We start from the raw sequence: 13,269 nt of genomic DNA on the forward strand, positions 1-13,269 counted from the left end.
GAGGCCAGCCTGGACTGCACTTTAGACTCTTTAACCGAAAAGAATATTTTTTTTTTTGTATTCTTAACAATGCTATCATCTATTTTAATCTTTGTAGTTAGCAAACTTTCTTAAGCAACAGAAACGTATTTGTGTGTGTGTGTGTGTGTGTGTGTGTGTGTGTGTGTGTGTGTGTGTGTATGTGGTGTATGGGGGGGGAACTATAAGAGAGTATATGGGCATGCGTGTACCATGGTGCATGGGCAGAGGTCAGAGGTCAGCCTTGTTTGTCAGCCTTCACCTCTGCCTTCTTTGAGCCAAACTTCTTGTTGTCTTTCTGTTGTGCATGTCAGGCCACTGGGCCTCCAAATTTCAGAGATTCTCCTGGTTTTGCTCCTGTTTCCACTTAGGTTGCTTTCTGTGAGTTTTGGGGATTCTTACATATTGTCGCCATGCCTGCATGTGAAGACTTTGCCCACTGAGCCTTCTCCCCAATTCTGCTTGCACTGTTTTGTTTACCTGTGAAACTTTCCCCTCACTTTCATGGAAGTGCTGGAATGTTATTTTCTTTTGTGAGACAGAGTCTTGCTCTGCACCTTAGGTGTCTAGGTCTCTCAGTTCACTTCCTTTTAACTTCACCAGACCCAGTTTGGTGGTTCCTTAAAAAGGGGGGTGGGGAGTTCCTATCAGTTGACATATGTACAATTTGGTGTTTATGCTTTATAATAATAACTAAGATATGCTTTGAATAACTTGCTGTGAAACTGGACAAAACATGAAATAATCACAGAACAAGTGACTGCTGCTGACTATAACAATTCGAGTCTGCCGAAAGAGGGGTCAGAATGGAGCTGCAGGGCAAAGAAGGGGCTGAGTGGAAAACACAGTGGATTGAACTGACCGTGGAAAGGTATTGTGGGTACGACAAGGCTACCTATTAAAACACCTATTTATGTTTTGGGAGAGGGGTGAGGGTACCATGGTGAGCAGGGGAGGCCAGACGACAGCATATGGGTCGTGTGTGGTTCTCTCCTTCTACCATGTGGACCCTGGCCCTGAGCTCAGGTCCTTAGACTTCCGTAGTCAGGGTCTTTACCCACTGAGGTATCTCTCAGCAACTACTTTTTATGACTGTTTGCATTGACAACCCCACATGGCAGCACATAGGCATCTATAACTCCAGTCCCAGTGGATTTGACCCCTTCTGACTTCCATAGGCATCAGGCACACATGTAGTATACATACATACATGTAGGCAACACACACACACACACACACACAAATCTAAACAAATTTTTTAGAAGACATTATATTAATATCAAAGCATGTTTGGTTGTACTTGTCAAGACAGAATTAACCTGGGAACTTAAAAGCCTTATTAGTGCTGGTGGCACAGGCTTGTAACTCCAGCAACCAGGTGACTGAGGTAGGGGGATTATGAAAAAGAAAGACAGAAAGACAGACTGGACTGGGCTGTGTGGTATGGTCATGTTATAAAAAAAAGAAAGGAAGGGGAGAAAAACACCTGTAACAGTTATCGGAGGTGTCAAGAACTGCCCCGTAATGTAAAGAGAACTGGGAGAAACCAGAGAACAAAAGCAGCAGACATGCTCAAAGCATACAGGACAATGGGGCCTCCCGGAAGGAAACCCATCCGTAGACAGGCAGACAGGCAGGCAGACAGGCAGGCAGACAGGCAGGCAGACAGGCAGGCAGCACAGGCAGGCAGACAGGCAGGCAGACAGGCACGCAGACAGGCAGGCAGACAGGCAGCAGGCTCAGATGAAAGGGTGGGAAGGGCAGAGACCTTTAAGGAAGGATGACTAGTGACTCAATAATAATGCAGTAGAGCTGACTTCCATTCTGAGAGCAATACCAATTGAGTGTGGGGATCAGGAGGTGACTCGCTGGGTAAAGGTGCCTGCTGCACAGGCATGTGTACCCGAGTTCACAACCCACGGAAACTCAACAGGGTAGTTTACATCTGTAGTCCAAGTGCTCTGGGTGGGATGAGAAGCCATAGAAGTTCCAAGGAAGGCCAGGTAACCTGGAATCTGCAGTGGCAGTCAGCAAAGAGACTGCCTCAAACTAGGTAAAAGGTGAGGACCAATGCCTACGCTTGACCTTTGACCTCGACATGTAGGCCATGGTGTGCATCAGTCCACTGCTGTGCACACAAACATGCATACACTGTAAACTTTCAATCTCTTGTTTCAGCCTCCTGAATGTTGTTGGGGTTCCATATATGAGCCAGCACTGGCTAAAAATCTTACATGTATCGGTGTGTTTGTCTGCATGAATACTGTGAATCACATGCATGCCTTGTGCTTATGGAGACCAGAAGAGGGTATCAGATTCCCTCTTAAGCTGCCAGTCTGTGAGTGGCAGAAGAGGCTGAGAGATCTGAAGGCAGCTTCAGCAGCCAGCATTGCTAGGCTGAACAAGGAGCAAAGAAACTGCATCACTCCAGGTTGGTCTTCTCAGCTGAACACACGTGGTGGCTACAGCTCACCTGTTAGTCACAGAAGTATTTTCCTAAGTTAGATTGAGGTTCAGTGCTACCATTGTGTTTTGTTAGTTATATGAGATCTCAGAACACAGCCTAGGCCAGTGGCCTTTTTTTTAAAAAAAAAAATTAGATATTTTCTTAATTTACATTTTAAATGTTATCCCCTTTTCTGATTTCCCCTCCAAAAATACCCTATCCAATCCCTCCTCCCCCTATTCACCAACCCACCTATTCCCTCTTCCCTGCCCTGGTATTCCCCTACACTGGGGCATTCAGGTTCTCAGGACCAAGGCCCTCTCCTCCCTTTGATGAACAACAAGGCCATCCTCTACTTGAGTGTCTTTGGTCTGTGAATTGTATCTTGGGTATACCAAGCTTCTGGGTTAATATCCACTTATCAGTGAGTGCATACCATATGTATTATTTTGTGATTGGGTTACCTCACTTGGGGTGATATTTCCTAGTTCTATCCATTTGCCTAAGAATTTCATTTAGTCATCATTTTTAATAGCTGAGTAGTACTCCATTGTGTAAATGTACCACATTTTCTCAATCCATTCCTCTGTTGAGGGACATCTGGGTTTTTTTCCAGCTACTGGCTATTATAAATAAGGCTGCTATGAACATAGTGGAACATGTGTCTTTATAACATGTTTGAGAATCTTCTGGGTATATGCCCAGGAGTGATATAGCTGGGTACTCCAGTAGTACAGTGTCCAGTTTGCTGAGGAACTGCCAAACTGATTTCCGGAGTGGTTGTACCAGCTTGCAATCCCACCACCAGTGGAGGAGTGTTCCTCTTTCTCCACATCCTTCCAGCACCTGCTATTGCCTGAGTTTTTTTTATCTTAGCCATTCTGACTGGTGTGAGGTGGAATCTCAGGGTTGTTTTGATTTGCATTTCCCTGAAGATTAAGGATGTTGAACATTTCTTTAGGTGCTTCTTAGCCATTCAGTATTCCTCAGTTGAGAATTCTTTGTTTAGCTCTGTATCTCATTTTTTAATACGGCTATTTGGTTCTCTGGAGTTTAACTTCTTGAGTTCTTTGTATATATTGGATATTAACCTTCTGTCAGATGTACTGTTGGTAAAGATCTTTTCCCAATTTGTTGGTTGCCATTTTGTCCTATTGACAGTGTCTTTTGCTTTACAGAACTTTGTAATTTTATGAGGTCCCATTTATCAATTCTTGATCTTATATCATAAGCTATTGGTGTTCTATTCAGGAATTTTCCCCCTTTGTCCATGCACTCGAAGCTCTTCTCCACTTTATTTTATGTTACTTTCAGTGTGTCTGGTTTTATGTGGAGGTCCTTGATCCACTTGGACTTGAGCTTTGTACGAGGAAATGAGAATGGATCGATTTGTATTCTTCTGCATGTTAGCCACCAGTTGAACCAGCACCATTTGTTGAAAAGGCTATCTTTTTTTGACTGGATGGTTTTAGCTTTTTTGTCAAAGATTAAGTGACCAGAGGTGTGTGGGTTCATTTCTGGGTCTTCAATTCTATTCCATTAATCTACCTACCTCTCACTGTACCAATACCATGCAGGGTTTTTTTTTTGTTTGTTTGGTTGGTTGGTTTTTTTTTTTTTTAATCACTATTGCTCTGTAATACAGCTTGACGTCTGGGATGCTGATTTCCTGCAGAAGTTCTTTTATTGTTGAGAATAGTTTTAGCTGTCCTGGGTTTTATGTTATTCCAGATGAATTTGATAATTGTTCTTTCTAACTTTATGAAGAATTGAGTTAGAATTTTGATGGGGAGTACATTGAATCTGTAAATTGCTTTTGGAAAGATGGCCATTTTTACTATATTAATTCTGTATGAGATCTCCCATGAGTATGGGAGATCTTTCTATCTACTGAGGTCTTCTTTGATTTTTTTTCTTCAGAGACTTGAAGTGTTCTTCCATGCCTTTTTTTATGACTTGGTTGAAAGTTGATTTTATCTGATAATTCGATTTTATCTGATAATTTGAATGGCTACTCCAGCTTGTTTCCTGGGACCATTTGCTTGGAAAATTGTTTTCCAGTCCTTTACTCTGAGATAGTGTTTGTCTTTGACACTGAGGTACATTTCCTGAATGCAGCAAAATGCTGGGTCCTGCTTATATATCCAGCCTTTTAGTCCATGTCTTTTTATTTGGGAATTGAGTCAATTGATGTTAAGAGATATTAAGGAATAGTTATTGTTGCTTCCTGTTATTTTTGATGTTATTTTTATGTTTGTGTGGTTATCTTTTGGGTTTGCTGAAAGTTTACTTTCTTGCTTTTTTTTTTTAGGGTATAGTTTCTCTCCTTGTGTTAGAGTTTTCCATCTATTATCCTTTGTAGAGCTGGATTTGTGGAAAGATATTGTGTATATTTGTTTTTGTCATAGAAATGATCTCCATCTATTGTAATCGAGAGTTTTGCTGCATATAGTAGTCTGGACTGGCATTTGTGTTCTCTTAGGGTCTGTAGGAGATCTGCCCAGGATCTTCTAGCTTTCATAGTCTCTGGTGATTAGTCTGGTGTAATTTTGATAGGTTTGCCTTTCAAATGTTTTATATGTTACTTGACCTTTTTCCTTTACTGCTTTTAATATTCTTTCTTTGTTTAATGCATTTGCTATTTTGATTGTTACGTGACAGGAGGAATTTCTTTTCTGGTCCAATCTATTTGGAGTTCTGTAGGCTTCTTGTATATTCATGGGCATCTCTTTCTTTAGGTTAGGGAAGTTTTCTTCTATAATTTTGTTAAAGATATTTACTGGCCCTTTAAGCTGGAAATCTTCATTCTCTTCTACACCTATAATCCTTAGGTGTAGGATTGTCATTGTGTCCTGGATTTCCTGGACTTTTTTTTTTTGTTAGAAGTGTTGTTGCATTTTGCATTTTCTTTGACTGTTGAGTCAATATTTTTGTTTGTTTGTTTGTTTTTGTTTTCTTTTTTGGTTTTTTGTTTGTGTGTTTGTTTGTTTTTTTGAGACAGGGTTTCTCTGTGCAGTCCAGGCTGTCCTGGATCTCACTCTATAGACCAGGCTGGCCTCCAACTCAGAAATTCGCCTGCCTCTGCCTCCCAAGTGCTGGGATTAAAGGCATGTGCCACCACTGCCTGGCTGAGTCAATATTTTCTATGGTATCTTCTGCACCGAGATTCTCTCTTCTATCTCTTGTATTCTGTTGTTGATGCTTGCATCTATGATCTCTGATTTCTTTCCTAGGTTTTCTGTGTCCAAGGTTGTCTCCCTTTGTGATTTCTTTATTGTTTCTAGTTCTATGTTTAGTTCCTGGATGGTTTTGTTCAGTTCTTTCACTTGTTTGTTTGTGTTTTCCTGTAATTATTTATAGTATTTTTGTGTTTCCTCTTTATGGGCTTCTACCTGTTTTACGTGTGTTCTCCTGTATTTCTTTTAAGGGAGTTATTTATGTCCTTCTTGAAGCCCACTATCAGCATCATGAGATGTGATTTTAAATCCAAATCTTGCTTTTCCAGTGTGTTGGGGTATCCAAAACTTGATGTTGTGGGAGAACTGGTTTCGGATGCTACCATGTTGCTGTGGTTTATGTTCTTACATTTGCCTTTCGCCATCTGGTTATCTCTGGTGTTAGCTGGTCTTGCTGTCTCTGACTGTGGCTTGTTCATCCTTCAACCCTGTGTAGCAGTAGTCCTGGAAGACCAGTTCTCTGTGTGTATGCAGGTGTGTAGGCACCGCTGGGAGAACAGCTCCCTTATGGTGATATTTGTGCATGTATCTCTGTGGCCCAGGATCATCTCTGGGCACAGATGGAAATCAGAAGACTCCTGTCCCTGGCTGCCCCTGAGCTCTTGTGTCCTGAGGGTTTCAGGCCTGTTCCTCTGAGTGGCAGGGGTGGTCTTACCTGCACTCTCAGGCTTGTCTGAACTCCTGAAGGGCTAGCTATCTCCCTGAGCCACCTGGGTATGCAGCCCTGTGGCTGAGTCTCCAGCAGCAAACAGACACCTTGCCAGTGGCCTATTTAATTTTACCAATCCAGTTGAAAACTGAGAATGATTTGAGGCAGTTAAGACTTAAGAAGAGTGTATGGTTAATGATTCTTTGTTTTGATTTTGGTCATTAGGATTTTTTGGTGGTGGTGGTTTTTTGTTTTTTTGTTGTTGTTGTTTTGTTTTGTTTTTAATTTAATCTCAGTTTCACAAGACTTGCTGGTTTTCTTTTCTTTTTCTTTCTTTCTCTCTCTCTTTCTTTCTTTCTTTCTTTCTTTCTTTCTTTCTTTCTTTTTTTTTTTTTTTTGGTTTTTTTTGGATTTGGTTTTTTTGAGACAGGGTGTCTCTTTATAGCTGTATAGCCCTGGTTATCCTTGAACTCTGTAGACCAGGCTGGCCTCGAACTCAGAAATCCAGAGTGCTGGTTTTAAAGGTGTGTGCCACCACGCCTGGCTGACTTGCTGTTTTTCAAGACTGAAGACCTAGGCTTGCTTAGTTTTTGGAACACACGTCATGTGGGGAGTTCCTGTCATGTTGTGTCAGCTTTTGTTCTTACTTCTTATACTTGTATATGCAGGATTGTCTGCAGGGGACGAGAGTTTTAAAAAGTAGATTCTATAAGATTAAACTGAAGCCATCCTAACATTTTTTATAAAAAATTCCTTTAAAACACGAAGATATATCTTAGAAGAATTCTATGACTAAGGAATCAGCCTGACATCTCAGCACTTCAGATTGCAAAGTTAACAATAAGTTATGTTACATTTTAGCACATGGTATTCCAACCTGTTGAAATAACCCTGCCGTACCACAGTATCACATGTAGAAAGGAATTTATCTTTCTCTTAGTTTTCATGGCACAAAAATCAACAAAAAAATCTTTGAACATGTGAGTCTTGTGGTGAAGCTCGGTCTGTTTCCATTCATGACTTGTCAGCATCTCCTTCCAGGGCTGGGATTTCTTCCTTTACAACAGCACTGTATCATCTACAATGGGATCATCTTCATCAAAACCTAGAGCAAGCTTGATCATCCTGTAGATCCTGTTAGCAGCTATCTGGGGATCTTCCAGGCTGAAGCCAGAAGGCAGGAGTGCTGCAAGATAACCGGACCCTTGGCAGATGCCATGCTTGACAGCCTCTGCCTCGCGCGTGCCTTAGGGTTTCAGTAATGGAGTGGTCAGGGCTTATCTCCAGGTGTTTCTTTGCTGCCACAGAGCCCGTCCTTGAGTTGCCTCTGAGGGCCCCAGCTTTCTTGATTCTTTCCATGTTTGCAGTCCACTCATGCACTGTGATGATACAACATGGGGATGTCACCAATCAGTTTGACACTTCACTTTTTCGACCATTTTTTCCAAGGAGTCTTTCATAATTTGGTTGAGGTTTTCAAACCTTTTCCTTCTCTCTTCCTGTTCCATTTTCTCCTCCTCATCACTGTAAGTTCCAATCTCTTTTGTAACTGTCACTAAGACTTGCCCTCACAACCCTTCAGCTGTTGCACACAATACTCAACAATGCTCTCAGGCCTACAGATCACTCCTCAGCTGTGCTTTCAGAGACTCGCCATAGCGGCTGAGTTAGTGATCTGCTCCCTGGCCTCAGCTCTGATAGAACAGCAGTGCTTCCAGTTTTCCTTCGTTCTGAGAGAAACCATCACACCCCCAAGGAGATGTGTCGTGTCACAACAGCTCTGAAAGCTGCTTCTGACTGTCAGAGTCTTTATGAATTCTAAGCTTTATATGTTTTTTTGAGAACTGCTTATAGAACTTTTTGTAGTTCTCTTTATTTCTGTCAGTTCGGTGAATACTTCTAAGAATTTCTTTACCAAATTCTTTCTGACAACTTTCAAAGTTTTGCTTTGCTGCAATATCCCACAGGAAATATTTAGAAGAAAATCCTTAGAATCCAGAATGCCTCTAATAACTTCCATTTGTTACAAATTTGAGCAATCCACAGGGTGGTGCCATGAGCATGATCTCTCCTCCCCCTACACAGACAGACAGACAGACACACACACACACACACACACACACACACACTGCTGTAGGAAGTATTTTTTCCCAGTATGGAAAATGACGGTTTCACTCTGATGTTACCTACCATGAAGAGTAACAGCCTTTTGAAGAGGAAATGGCTAAATTCCATTATGTTTCAGATTTCTGAACTTCTGTAATTTCATATTTTAGTATGCAATAAAATAAAAATCAGTATTACTGAGGTTCTTCATACAGTTGACCACATCATATAAAATTACTGTTTTTCTGGTATTCATGAGAAGAAACATTTATGAATAGATTCCTGAAATAAAAGTTCATACTTGCACTGAGAAACAACATTTAAAATCTGATTTGCCCTTTCAGCTTCTGATATCTCATTTTTCCCAAGTAGTATATAACAGGGAAGTGAGTTGCTTAAGAGTTAAAACTCACATAAGTATGCAAAAGGGGACCCATAAGTCTGAGACCCGTCTGTACATGTGGTGCCACTCCTACTCCTGTCAGCTGAGCTGGACTTTGCCATCCCTGCATGTTACAGTAGGAAAATTGTTTCCTGCAAGCCAGCTTAAATTACTTGTGCAGTATGGCATTGCTTTTATATTTCTCGAGGTGTCTTTAAGACAGGTTTACCAGAAGACTTTGTGGTTGTAGGAGACCAGATGTGCTTGCCCATGAGGGCCTCTCTACCATGCAGATTGTTGTTAGAAACAGCAGAAACCTGAACAGTTTCTTCTAAGAAAAGCAAGATGCCTGTTGTATGCCAGGAAGCTAAGGATGAGTCAGTCACCAGAAATTCTAACGAAGGGGAAGGCTCCGATATTTAACCTGTGAAGCAAACTATTGTTGCCATGTTCTGGTCAGCTCCCATGGCTTGCCACCACCACATCTTTTAGTCCAAAAGGCTACATGAGCCACATCTTGGAGATTTCTGACTTTTCCTGGGGTAGCTTCCATATGTACACATTTTTCTCTTGTCTGGCTTTTCATTGTGGTGGTGGTGGTGGTGGTTTTTGTTAGACCTCCAACTTAGAAGGGTTACTATATGATCAAAATGGAAAATTACAAGTTTTTAAGTCTGTCTCAGGAAGGCTCTGTTACTGAGTTTGTGGCAAACTACTGCCTTTGGCCCTCAATCAGCTGCGCTGCCAGCCCCCACCCAGCATACCTTTTGCTCCACCTTCTTTCAGCTCCGGAAGTGACTGCACTACCACTCTCCCAGCTTCCCTGAACCCAAAGAGAAAAGACACACACAGTTTGTTCCTTTATAGTGTACCTTTTTGTTATAATTGCTGGGTACAGGTAACTCCTGCCTGGAAAAGTGTGCCCTTACCAATTTATTATCTCTGTCTCTCCACCTGCCTTAAATTTAGTGGCTAGTCCCACCTAGCCCCTGCCAAACATCCTTGGCTGCCCAGCTTTCTTTACTAACAAATCAAGAACCAATTGGGGAACAAGAAGATAGCATTAGAACCGCCCCCTTCACTTGTGTGTGTGTGAAAGGCAGGTAATGGCATGCTTAAGTGGCCTTAGGGTACAGACCATCCACAGGGAATTATGACTCTGCTCAGTCAAGTGTAAATGAGTTGGTTGCAACTGATGTCAAGTGAGACTTCATCCTGATGTATGAAGAAAACGAACAGTCCTAAAGTCACATTAATGCCTTACAAAGGTCTGTCAGCTGTTGTGATGGTTTGTATGTGCTCAGCCCAGGAAGTGGCACCCTGGGTGCTCTGATGTCGCTCTGATGGAGTAGGTGTGTCACTGTGGGTGTGGGCTTCCTCCTAGGTTTCTGGAAGCCAGTCTTCCACTAGCAGCCTTCAGATGAAGATGAACTCTCAGTTCTGCCTGCACCATGCCTGCCTAGATGCTGCTATACTCCCACCTTGATGATAATGGACTGAACCTCTGACCCTGTAAGCCAGCACCAATTAAATGTTGTTCTTTCTAAGACTTGCCTTAGTCAAGGTGTCTGCTCACAGCAATAAAACCCTTACTGAGACAGCTGTAATAGCAGCCTTTTTCAGTTGTAAAAGGTGCTCTGGTTTAGCTACTGTTAATTGTTACTGACAATTGAGAAGATGACATGTTAAGAGCCCCTTTCTTATTATAATAAAGATCCAAAGTTTCTTAACATCAGTTAGTGGGAACTGGAGGCTTAATGGAACTTGAAAAATGAAATAATTGTATTAACTACATTGAACTTTTTTTTTTAGAAGCTTTTGGATCCTGCCTTTGCTACAGTTCTTCCCACTCTCTGAATTTTAAGTTTCCAGTGATCTTTTTCTTTTTCCAATCATTTTAAGACTTTAGGAACAGAATCAAGCCCCTCTTAAGGCTGTAATTTTAGTCTTGTGTGTACTGGCTCACTTTGATGGCCTCTGCCATGTGATGGATGACACAGCAGGAAGGACCAAATGTGGCTCTTCAGTTTTATACATTTCTCTTTCTTCCTTTCTTTCTCTTTCTTTCTTTCTTTCTTTCTTTCTTTCTTTCTTTCTTTCTTTCTTTCTTTCTTTCTTTCTTTCTTTCTTTCTTTCTTTCTTTCTTTTACTTAATTCTTATCTCTGTAGTTCTCAGCTCCAGAGCTTTAGGAGTTTGTGCATTTTCTCTTCCCCTCTATATATTCTTTATTTACCCTTTCCTGGACCCCCGCTCCCTGAAAGTCCCTAAGCCCTCTTCCCTCCCCCTGTTCTCCAATCCACCTCTTCCCATTTCCCTATCCTGGTATTCCCCTACACTGCTGCAATGAGCCTTTCCAGGACCAGGGGCCTCTCCTTCCTTCCTTCTTGGGCATCATTTGATATGTGAATTGTGTCTTGGGTATTCCAAGCTTCTAGGCTAATATCCACTTATCAGTGAGTGCATACCAAGAGTGTTCTTTTGTGATTGGGTTACCTTAGGATGATATTCTCTAGTTCCATCCATTTGTCTAAGAATTTCATGAATTCATTGTTTTTAATGGCTCAATAGTACTCCATTGTGTATATATACCACATTTTCTGTATCCATTCCTCCATTGAGGGAGGGACATCTTAGTTCTTTCCAACTTCTGGCTATTATAAATAGGGCTGTGATGAACATAGTGGAGCATGTATCCTTATTACATGCTGGGGAATCCTCTGGGTATATGCCCAGGAGTGGTATAGTGGGGTCCTCTGGCAGTATCATGCCTAGTTTTCTGAGGAAGCAGCAGACTGATTTCTAGAGTGGTTGTACCAGCTTGCAACCCCACCAGCAGTGGAGGAATGTTCCTCTTTTCCACATCCTTGTCAGTACCTGTTTTCTCCTGAGTTTTTGTTCTTAGCCATTCTGACTGGTGTGAGGTGAAATCGCAGGGTTGTTTTGATTTGCATTTCCCTGATGACTAAGGATGTTGAACATTTCTTTAGGTGTTTCTCAGCCATTCGATATTCCTCAGGTGAAAATTCTTTGTTTAGCTCTGTATCTCATTTTTTAATGCGGTTATTTGGCTCTCTGGAGTCTAACTTCTTAAGTTCTTTGTATATCTTGGATATAAGCCCTCTGTCGGATGTAGGGTTGGTGAAGATCTTTTCCCAATTTGTTGGTTTCTATTTTGTCCTTTTGACAATGTCCTTTGCCTTACGGAAACTCAGTAATTTTATGAGGTCCCATTTGTCAATAGTTTTGTACATTTTAATCTTTGAGACATGAGGTTTTTTCCTTTGTACAGGGTAACTTCTTCTTTGTATATATGTGGAAATATACATACATATATGTTCATATTTATATATGTGTAACTGGTATAATAGCAGGAGCAGGGAAACTCTTGGATTTCTAAGAAAATAATATGTGCGCAGGGCAAGAGAGGGAGGATGCTGCAGGAAACTGCAGTGTGTCCATTTGGCATGGGAAGCAGGTAGGGGTTAGGTTCTGAAGTCATAGCTTCCTCTTGCAGAAAGACAAGCTGAATAATTTATCCTGCTGTCAGTCTGGAAAGCCATTTAAGTACTCAGCAGGGGCTTGACTAGAGCATCTTTGCATTTTAGAAAGAGCTCTCTTGTGAAAAGAACAGATTGGAGGGGAGTAGGGTTGAAAGAAAAGAGATTATTTAGGGTTCTGGTGAACCCCTAAGATGGGCACACTGAGGCACCTCCTCCCCCCATATCTTTCCAACATCTCTTTATCTTTTTATGTTCACAACACTTATCACTAGTGTCTACATTAAAAAAAAAAAAAAGATTGGATATTGTCTAGTAGCAACTTAACAGCATACCTGAAAGCACTAGAACAAAAATAAGCAATCACATTCAAAAAGGTGTAAACACTAAAATAATCAAACTCAGGGCTAAAGTCAATAATATAGAAACAAACAAACAAACAAAAACAATACAAAGAATCAATGAAATGAAAGACTTAGTTCTTTGAGGACATTAGTAAGGACAAACCTTTATCCAAATTAACTAAAGGTGGGGAGATAATATCCAAATTAACAAAATTTAAGGGCTAGAGAGATGGCTGAGCGGTTAAAAGCACTGACTGCTCTTCCAAAGGTCCTAAGTTCAATTCCCAGCAACCACATGGTGGCTCATAACCATCTGTAATGATATCTGATGCCCTCTTCTGGTGTGTCTGAAAGACAGCTACAGTGTACTCATATAAATAAAATAAATCTTTTTAAAAGAAACAATAAAATTTAAGATGAAAAGGACATAACAACAGATACTAAGGGAATCCAGCAAATTGGAAAATCTAAACAAAATGGATACATACCACTTACCAAACTTAAGCCAAGATCAGATAAATTTAAATTGACCTATAACCCCTAGTGAAGTAGAAACAGTAGTTAAAAGTCTCCCAAACAAAAAAAGTACA

The 13,269-nt window shown here is 41.1% G+C and overlaps 1 protein-coding gene across 2 annotated transcripts in view; it reads left to right on the plus strand.

Annotated features, from left to right (window-relative positions):
* The window catches only part of Hibch (3-hydroxyisobutyryl-CoA hydrolase), a 68,837-nt gene that overhangs the window by 20,953 nt on the left and 34,615 nt on the right, over positions 1-13,269 (plus strand). The gene's annotated exons all lie outside the window — the stretch shown is intronic.

Source organism: Apodemus sylvaticus, chromosome 9 (assembly GCF_947179515.1).
Source record: "Apodemus sylvaticus chromosome 9, mApoSyl1.1, whole genome shotgun sequence".
In the NCBI taxonomy this organism is placed as follows: Eukaryota; Metazoa; Chordata; class Mammalia; order Rodentia; family Muridae; genus Apodemus; species Apodemus sylvaticus.